The 9,454-nt window shown below is 36.2% G+C and overlaps 1 protein-coding gene across 1 annotated transcript in view; it reads left to right on the top strand.

Annotated features, from left to right (window-relative positions):
- The first annotated feature begins 238 nt into the window (after positions 1-238).
- Positions 239-9,454, top strand: part of Clk (circadian locomoter output cycles kaput protein Clock) — an 82,495-nt gene continuing 73,279 nt past the window's right edge. Inside the window, exon 1 of the mRNA XM_081727886.1 lies at positions 239-490. The gene's annotated coding sequence lies outside the window, so the exon portion shown is untranslated. The remainder of the gene's footprint in view (positions 491-9,454) is intronic.

Genomic DNA, 9,454 nt, shown 5'->3' with positions numbered 1-9,454 from the left:
ATATCGATATGATAACGCCAACAAAATTTAAATGGATGGAAAATATCAAAATAATACATTTTATAAGGGAAAAGTATACTTTAACACAGAAGATTAACGTCATAAATACAAAATATTAATTTTTCCGTTTATTTTATTTGTGTTACTTTTTAAACGCTCACTTTTCTTTCGTCTGCCATGGTTAGCCCTATTACTGCCACCTGTTGGAAACTTTTAGAAACAAGATTGAATTTCCGGTTCCCGTAGCAGACGTAAGTTTCGTATGGAATCTTCGAAGATCAAGGTGACTCCGCTTCATTGAAATGGCGTGTTTATGTAATTGCGCGTGAAGCTTAATAATGTTGTGTTGCTCCCACAGGGTAGTGTGATTATTGCTTACAGCCATATATATTAGGTCATTTATACACAACAACCACCAAAAGTTCTCTGCTTCAAAGAGTAAATATATTGTCAAGAAATTTAAGTGGATCACATATGTCTTCATCTGAAGGTAAGGTTTGTCACTATGATGCTCATGTTTTCATTCAAACATTACTGATTTTTAAAGAGGAATGTTTTGTTATCTTTAAATCGAAATATTTATTCAGGAACCTTGGCATTGTTACAGGAAGCTACCTAAGATTTAACTTTAACGAGTTGAATGTTCGACAATTATTATGCTTTATGATTGCAATTATTATTTATCTTGATTTTATGAAATTTTTATCACAGCTGGATTGAATCCATTAAAAAGTGAATATAAGTGTAGCAAGCCTCTAAACTCCTTTGTAAACATGTAATTTTGAAAAGTTATTGAATGTTGCTTAAGGTTTACATAATGATTAAAATTGTTTAGGTTACTCTGATAGACATTTTAGATGTAAAAGTATTATCAGTTTTTTAGTTCTTGTGCCCCACATTCAATTTTAGGCAAAGATACAGAATATGGGCGCCTCAGTTTGGAAAATAGGTAAACTTAGCAATTCCAAAGGAAGATTGCTTCTAAGGAACTGATTAATGCAAGCACTACACCTCTCAGTAAACTAATGTAAATAATGATTTAAACATCATTATCAAGTAATACTCTGTGCTGTTGACGTGCCTTTACTCTCTGATACATGCTAAACTATTTTTAAGACAAATTGATTGTAAACAGCCTGCCCAAGTACCTTTAGCTTACTATACACTCTAGTACTTACTATACTACTGAATTACTGAACATTACCTTCTCTCGCTACTAATGTCGGTAAATGTTTAGCAGAAGAGTTCCAGAAGTACGTAAGAAATGCAAAATTTACAGGAGAAATGGAGGATGCAAGTACTTAGACCTAGCCTAAACTGAACGGTGATAGTGCATATTGTGCAGAACAAGAGATTTTGGGTTAACAGTGGGTGGGTTAACTTTACAATGCGTGCACCAGTTGCTATACTCACTCATAAACGTAAATTAGACTATTAATTTTATGAAAATGGATCGAAACTTCCCAAACCTTATGCTAACCAGTTTCTACTCTACTCTACTGTACCCTTTTCAAGCAGTCCTATTTATCGATGCGCAGCTGGAGCGTGTATTGTAAAGTTTACCCATTATGGTTTCTCCCCCGATCTTGCAAATATAAGATCTCCAGGTTACTTACTTCACAAAACATAGCTGAGCGAGTGAAGGGAGCTAGAAGTCCCGCAGACCTCATTTAAGTATTGGTTCCTATAAATGTTCTGCACAAAGTGTACTCTTACCAACGAAACTAACCTAATAATAATAGAAATAAGCGAGAATTATTATTATTATTTTTTTTTTCGAAAATGATGCTGGACCGCTACTCTAACCTAAACTAACCTAATGTGAACAGAAACTACCGAAATTGTGACATTTTTTAGGAAAAAAAATAGCTGAACCTCTTTTGCTAAACATTGTCCCTAGTCTCTAATGCTCCCACACTTGTTGGTGGCTAACGAAAGAAATTATCTCGTACAGATATACGTAGTGTAAATGAAAGCCTTACAATCATTAGGAGTCAATTTTATGCATTATACAATATGTGTCAAGCCTTACTGATGATTGGGAAGGTCTTTCCTTTAGGAATTTCAATCAACGAATTGATTGGTAAGCAATTGCTTCTTCGAGTCAGTTCCTAACTGTTCCGAAGAATCAGCTCCTTGGAAATCAATTCATTCTATGAGTGAAGCCAAAGGGTGCCTAGTGATACTTGAAATACTGGGAATACTGAAAGTTGTTATTACTAGGGAAATACAAAAGTCCCCTTTGAAACCGTACAAGATCTCTGGCCCGTCAATTGATGTAGTGGTGAGTGGACACCCAGGCCACAAACTGGCCACCTAGTGAAATATTAAGTAGTTTGAAGAGGTCTCGATTAATTTTGGCCAACCACACACACGCGAAAAAATATTGGTTACGATAAGCATTCTGGGATAGGTGACGTACAGATAACGCTTACTATTTTTTTTTTTTAATTTTTTTTTAAGTAGGGTGCTAAGTATCACAGCATACAGTCGTATGTGACTCTCACTTCTCGGGTATTATTTTGTGTCTCCCTCAAATCACTTCATGGTAATTCTGGTTCACTTTGTAGTGATTGCGGTTCGTTATTTGTAACTGTGATAAATATAAATACAATTTGAGCATATGACAGAAAAACTACAGTATATAAAACATGAACCAACTTGTGCTTGATGGTTACTGAAAAGTACGAATGCTATATAACCGAGGCAGGGCAGGATCGCAGCAGGAGACTCGAGTGCCAGCTAGGGGTTACGTCCGTAGGGAGCACGCGCGTCAGCGTCGTTGGGCATTCGTATAAACGAGGTCGTTTGTAACGGTTACTGTAAGTCATAGTACGGGCTCGGGAGCCATCATTGGATTTGGGGAAGATATTAAATGCCCTTTTTTTTTTCTTTTTCTAACAGGGCACTGGAGATATCACATTCTGAGTCAGAGATCAGGCGCTAGCTGTTCGACCAGCAAGGAAGATATGGTATAAGCAAGTGATGTAATGCACGAAGGTCAGAGGACAAAAACGCACAATGGAGGGCACTGAATGTGAACTAGAAACAACATAGCCCTATTATACTCTGAAGGGAGCAGACCTTTCCAGTCCCCCACTAACAATTATACCAAACGAAAATTAAATACCAAGGACCACATCTCGTATTGGTTTATTTTTGGCGTGCCACTAGGAAGAATTGTTGACAAATTATAGTTCTGTGACTAATTTCCTCCTTATTATCCCCTAAAAGATTTGCGACGGGCGAGATGAACTTATCTCACTTGGCATTGATAACGTTTAAGGGGTCCACAGTACATAATGGTTGAGAATTTACATTTCTTTCACAAATTTTCCTGATCTATTTCAACATATTTGCACTAGAAGACATGATAATACCTTCTTTACGTTTAATTTAGTTCAAGGGGCCACCAGAAATAATTGTTGAAATCACTAATCAACCTATGCCAAATCACCACTAAAAATCCCGATCCGAGTCAGTGCAGGGCGAAGTTGGTGGAGCCACGGGGTTGCGTCCGAACTGAGCATTCGCGTCAGTGAAATTGGGCATAGGCAAAAGTGACTATTCACGATAAAAGCACACACTCTTATTCCCTACTTGACCGTTATAACAGTTATATATTTACCGGTACCTTACTCTTACTTTTTTTTTTTTTTTAATCATCCATGCAAAAAACTTTGATGGTCTGTCATTCTTCTTTCCCAGCTCTGAGAAGAACTTATTGTTTGGTATACCATCATTGCCAATGTACTTCCCTTTTGCTACATTGGAAAAAATCTTCGTTCTCTTTCAATGTCAATTGATATTGGGAAGTAACATCGCTTAATTCTTCCATCGTCTTCAGCTCTTCTTTAGCGACTTTACCGCAAAACTTCCACTGTCAACATCGCTAACGTTAATTTCGTTTCTATTTTTTTTTTTTTTTTTCCTTGACAATGCTAAAGAAGGGTCCGAATTCTGACCCAGTGCGAGTCTGTGATAATGCACTGTAATAGATATGACAATACACTGCATTGGGATTTTACGTAAGTTCATGCCGCTTTCTGCTTTCTTGTTTTATATTTCATTCTGTCGCCTACAGAAATTTATTCCTTATAAAAGTATTGTATTTTACCTGTAAATCGTCCAGGATGTGCGCCAAAAACTACACCTGCACCCCGCAATTAATGTTAAATGTCAGTAAAAAAGACATTATATTAGATACCTACTTGATGGTGTCATCCCACCCCCATAGATTTTCTCTCTCTCTCTCTCTCTCTCTATATATATATATATATATATATATATATATATATATATGAAAAATGGAATAAATACTGACATTTTAACTTGAAGGATACAACATGTTTGATAAATGTTGCTGAAAGATAATTTATCCTGACATCGAACATTCTGCTCAGGCTACTAGCTTTGATGCAAAATTCCCTCCTTCATAAATAATATCCAAACTGTAACATCATGCCTTCCGAGCCATGTGTAAACTCCCGACTTCTCTTTAAATGCGGTAATAAATTTTCAATACTCTGATTGTGTGCTTCAGTAGTTGGGTCAACAAAATTACATCAGTGATTAACAGCTAAAATGGTTCCCCTACACACTCCATTTGCACACCGAATACCACATTTGGACCGCGTTTTATACAAACTAAAGTCTTCACTTAACTTTTAATATGCCTCCACTATGACAAAATTTGCAACTGTTGGTTTCCGTATCCCAGGTTCTAGTTCAGTGATGGCCAATTTCTGACCCACTGCGGGCCAGTACAAAATAAAAACTAAACTTTGGGGGCATTTTCAACTTTCCTTATCCTCTCCTGCTGTTTGTTTTATGTGTTCAGCCAATTGAGCTTAAGGTACGAACGTTTGAAAGTAATAATATGTTCTTTTTTTTTTTTTTTTTTTTTTAAATTAAGAATCGGCCTGTTACCAATGGCCTTATCTCGCAGAATGACCTTGGTAATCAAAAAGTTAAGAAAATGTTTTCACAATTCAATCCAGGTGTATTATTATAGGCAACTACCCGCTTCCCCTTCATTTTCGAATTGGAGATCAAAGATGAAAAAGTTCTCCTTTCACATCAAGAAATTTCACATAAGTGTGACAACTGGCAACCCTTACTTAACTGATTCCAGATAGCGTAGTGTATTAGGAATTCTCTGAACCAGCTAGATTACTGAACTAGTGTAGTTATTAGGAATGTAAGTTAGCGAATAAGATGTCCGAGCTGCTTTTAGTAGCAAGAATAGGTAATCTTTTATTCCCTGATAAAGATTAAGATATTGATTACTCAAAGACATTGAAAAACCTGTGGTTTTGCTTCATCGTCATGGGGATTTCAATGGATGAGTCAAAGTGATTTGGACACTTCCACTGTCTACCTAAGTGCAAGGATCTAAAACTCACACTTTCGGTTCCAAACAATACGTCTGCTAGATAAAGAAAAGATAGGCTCATATATGTTTAACTTTATTTTCATGTAAAACCTGTTTCCATCCCTTACTTGTCTGTGATCTCTCTGCTCTTTGAAGTTGGTTCTTTCAGAAACTTGAGCAAAAATTGCAATTGTCGTTTTTGTTATAATATTTATAAGTCAATACAAAAACTAAGCATTGCAAGTTCCACATGTACCTCACGTTTTTAAAATCCACTAGAAACTAATGAACATCAAGTAGTGGCTGAAATATGTCATGATTAACCTATTCATTACTATCATCGTGGCCCCGCGTAGCGTAGTCGCTAACGCTCTTCTCTTCGGTGCGAGCGGTCCCGGGTTCGATTCCCGGTGGGGGCACTCGGTGGAAAATATGTACAACGCTTTTCCAGGCCAGCCATTCTGAATGAGATTTTTCTGGTTTTCCTCATTCATACCAGGCAAATGCCGGGGTGTACCTAACTTATAGGTCCCAGGCCGTTTCCTTCTTTCCCTTTCCTCGGATTGTGTGGTCGCCGAGGGACGTCATCCCTCAAAAATGTGAAGGGCTAAATGGCTTTAGATGCCGAAAGCCCAGAAATCTAAATCCTAAATAATTATTATCATCCTCGTCCTTATGAGTTTATTTGCTCTTTCTCTTCAGAAGACCGTCATTTGTTAGCTTATAATCAGCAAGGTTTTGATTTTGTCGACTTGGAACTTTTTTAACTATTCATTTTCTTCAAAATAAATTTTCCTTTAAAAATCACTGTTAATATTTTATTCTTTCCATTCATTTGTTTCATCAAACTTACCCAAGTCTTGTGGATTGTTCATTGTGTTTCTGTGTACATATGTTTGAGCACTGTTCTACGGGGAAAGAAGATTGTCCGTGACCATAGAAGAGAGGGATCTGTCGACGATAATAATGCTACACTTCTGAAAGCATTATTATTATTATTGACTAATTATGTGGTAGCTCCCATATTTTTAATCAGTGCGCACATTAGTTAGGTAACTACCGTATTTGCTTACCGAAACTCATCTTCTTAAGACTTTCTATGATTCACTTTATATTAATATTGAGAAGTTTTTGGACGAGGGGTGATGGTAGCATTGTGGCTGAAGTAATTTACATAAGAAATTTACTCGTCGGAAAATAGTTCTTCGAAACGGTAAAGTTAGAAACGGGACTTAGGAATTTGTAGTTAAAATTATTTCCTTAGCAAGGTGACGCTGACTTACCTTTGCTTCTCTGTTTATTAATTTTCTATTATGTGAATGAATTTTCACAATTGTTTTCTTACAAGTTAGTTTTTGAAGTGAATTGCCTTAAATATATCTTTAACTGGCTTGCTGTTTTCAGGGTTTGGGGTGACGGACAGGGCCGTATTTCCCAATAGGCCCGGGCCTATGGGCGCAAGCTCCCAGGGGGCGCACGGCCGAGAGAAAAAAAATTAAAAATATCTAGAAATAAAAATAAATAGCCATAGCTTAACATATTTTTTGAATTGATTAAAAAAATGAGACTAATAAAGCATTCTGATTTTGAAGTTCATTGGAACAAATAATTGTTGGTAAAGTTCACCAATCTTTTGTTAATACATTAACGGTATTTTGTTAAGCCCAGAACCAAGTTAATTCCTGAAAAAACTTGCAATTATAAAATTGCATCGTGGAGTGGTGTTTAATCAATTAACATATAGACCTGATATTTTTTTTAATAAAGGTTTTTAGAAAAGTAACTTTAACCAGACTAGGGGGCGGAAAAATACATTGGGCCTAGGGGCGCCAAAATGCTAAATCCGGCCCTGGTGACGGATGATTAAGGCAAGTAACTGATGATTGAAGAATTGGTGGGATGAAATGTGGGAGTAGTTCTAGTAACTTCTCTATGTTGCAACTTGTGAACAAAATCATTTTAGATTGTTAAAACTGCTGTAAAATTAGGACGAATTATTTCAGGATATTTGAGAGCATCCATATCTGGTTACTTTGTATAGGGAAAAGATATTCATTGTTTTAAAGATTTTTTCCGTGTAATTTCTCGACTTCTGTTTTTGTGGTGCTAAACTAAAGGGTGTGCTGCTTTTAGTCAAAGCACCTAAAATACTATGTGTAAAAGTTCATTAAAGAAAATCATCCCTATACCCTTACTTCAATTATTTTTATATTGCAACTCAAGCAAGAAAATTTATTCTTTTTCTTTTTAGTTTAACGTCTCTTGATTATGAAGCGAGACTAAGGGAGACGGTAATACTAAGATGTGTGATAATGGTGGTATGACGAAAGTAGGAAGAAATAGAACCCCTAGAAAACCCACACACGATACGTGTCCCCTATATATTATGTGAACTTAATATGGGCCTGGTGGGGGTAGAAATTTTACTTTGTTAAGGGCGTGTCTAACGTTTAGAGCTGAGATCATCAGTCCCTATATAATAACATGGTGAACTTCTTTCCAAAATATTATGAAAACTATTTGTCTTATGCAGTTCAAACTTTCTCCAGATGTTAACCTACCCCAATACTACATGTTTACTTTTTTATTTTTAATCTAGCTCTTGTAGTTCATTAATATTACATTTTAAAAATAAATGTGACAACGCTGGAAATAATTTAAAATAAACACAAATTCAGGTATTGGAGAGTCACCAGAGTTTCATTTTCTGCTCGTGAAGTTGCAGATACAATCTCTCCTGATTCATTCACACCATTGGGGAAATCCCATCGCATTCCGAGTGTTGGACACAGCCTTAACAGTTGAGAGTACCGGAAATGAGGTGTGGCGGACTTCAGTGTAGATAGCTAATAGTAACAATACGAACAGAAGCCAATAGGGCAAACAAAATGAGTGAGGAAAGTGAAATTGTTCATTTTTCGAAGCAGATCTCGCTTCTAATTGAAATCGAGTCAAGCAACACAAGAGGTAGATGCATATAAAACTATTCAATAAAGAGACAGAGAATGATAGAGTGTATAACATGATTCAGGGGAGATTTCGGAAAATTTAAAGAATGTGAAAGCTCTTTCCGCTATCGATATTTGCTGTGGTTGATCGTAAGCTTGTGCTAGTGGAAGTGGGTACCCAACTGGAAAATGTTAGTAGAATAAACGGAGACAAGAAGTTGAATACTGTAAAATTAAAAACCGAATAAGAAAATGATTTGTATGAACATAAGAGGGTCATTTTTGGAATACCAATTAACCACAGATGCTAACTGGCCGTGTGAGCATATCAGGGTGTCTATCGGTCACGAAAGTCATGAAAAAGTCACAAAATCAGAAAACGGCCATGAAAGTAATGAAATTCAGCTTTTAGGTCACGAATTTTTTTTCATCTGTACAAATATAAGTATAGACTGGAAAATTTTGTTTTATAAAACGTCAAAATTCACCTCCATAGATGTCTATGGTCGGCTTAATTCACACCCAAATTTGCTATTAAAAATGTTACTACATTTTATGGTTTGGGAAAGAAAAGGTCGCGAAATTTCATTTTGGAATTTTAGTAGACACCCTGCATATTAAACTTGCATGCATCAGACCTCATAAATAGTAGAGTATCACTAATAGAAAATAGCTAAGTAAAGCGTAAGTTACAGAAGGAATGGTACAGAAAAAGTGAAGGGAAGGCCTGAAACCTTGATAATATCGAAAGAGGATATTACATAACAAATTAAGAAGGGAAACATAGCAAAGGAAGAAAAGTACCGAGAGGAATGAAGTTATGAAGAGATAAAAAGAATATAAAGACTTGTACGCGAGAGTTAGGGCAGCTCCCTAGACTAGATATTGAAGAAGAAAACAAAGAAATCAGTGATGCTAAAGGGTTTACAATTCGTCGGGTCGAATTTGTAAAAGTGATATTGAATGTGACGAATGGAAAGGTACCCGGGATAGATAATGTTCTAACTGAAATTATTGAAAATATAGGGGAAGGAAGATGGTTCGGATACCGTAATCAAATGTATGAGACGAGAGAGTTGTTATGTGCTCCTTGAACGCAACTATGATATCATTAGCTAAGAAATGGAACTCA

This window comes from Thermobia domestica, chromosome 10 (assembly GCF_964235325.1).
Source record: "Thermobia domestica chromosome 10, izTheDome1.hap1.1, whole genome shotgun sequence".
NCBI classification, from domain to species: Eukaryota; Metazoa; Arthropoda; class Insecta; order Zygentoma; family Lepismatidae; genus Thermobia; species Thermobia domestica.
This window is presented reverse-complemented; position numbering and strand designations above follow the sequence as displayed.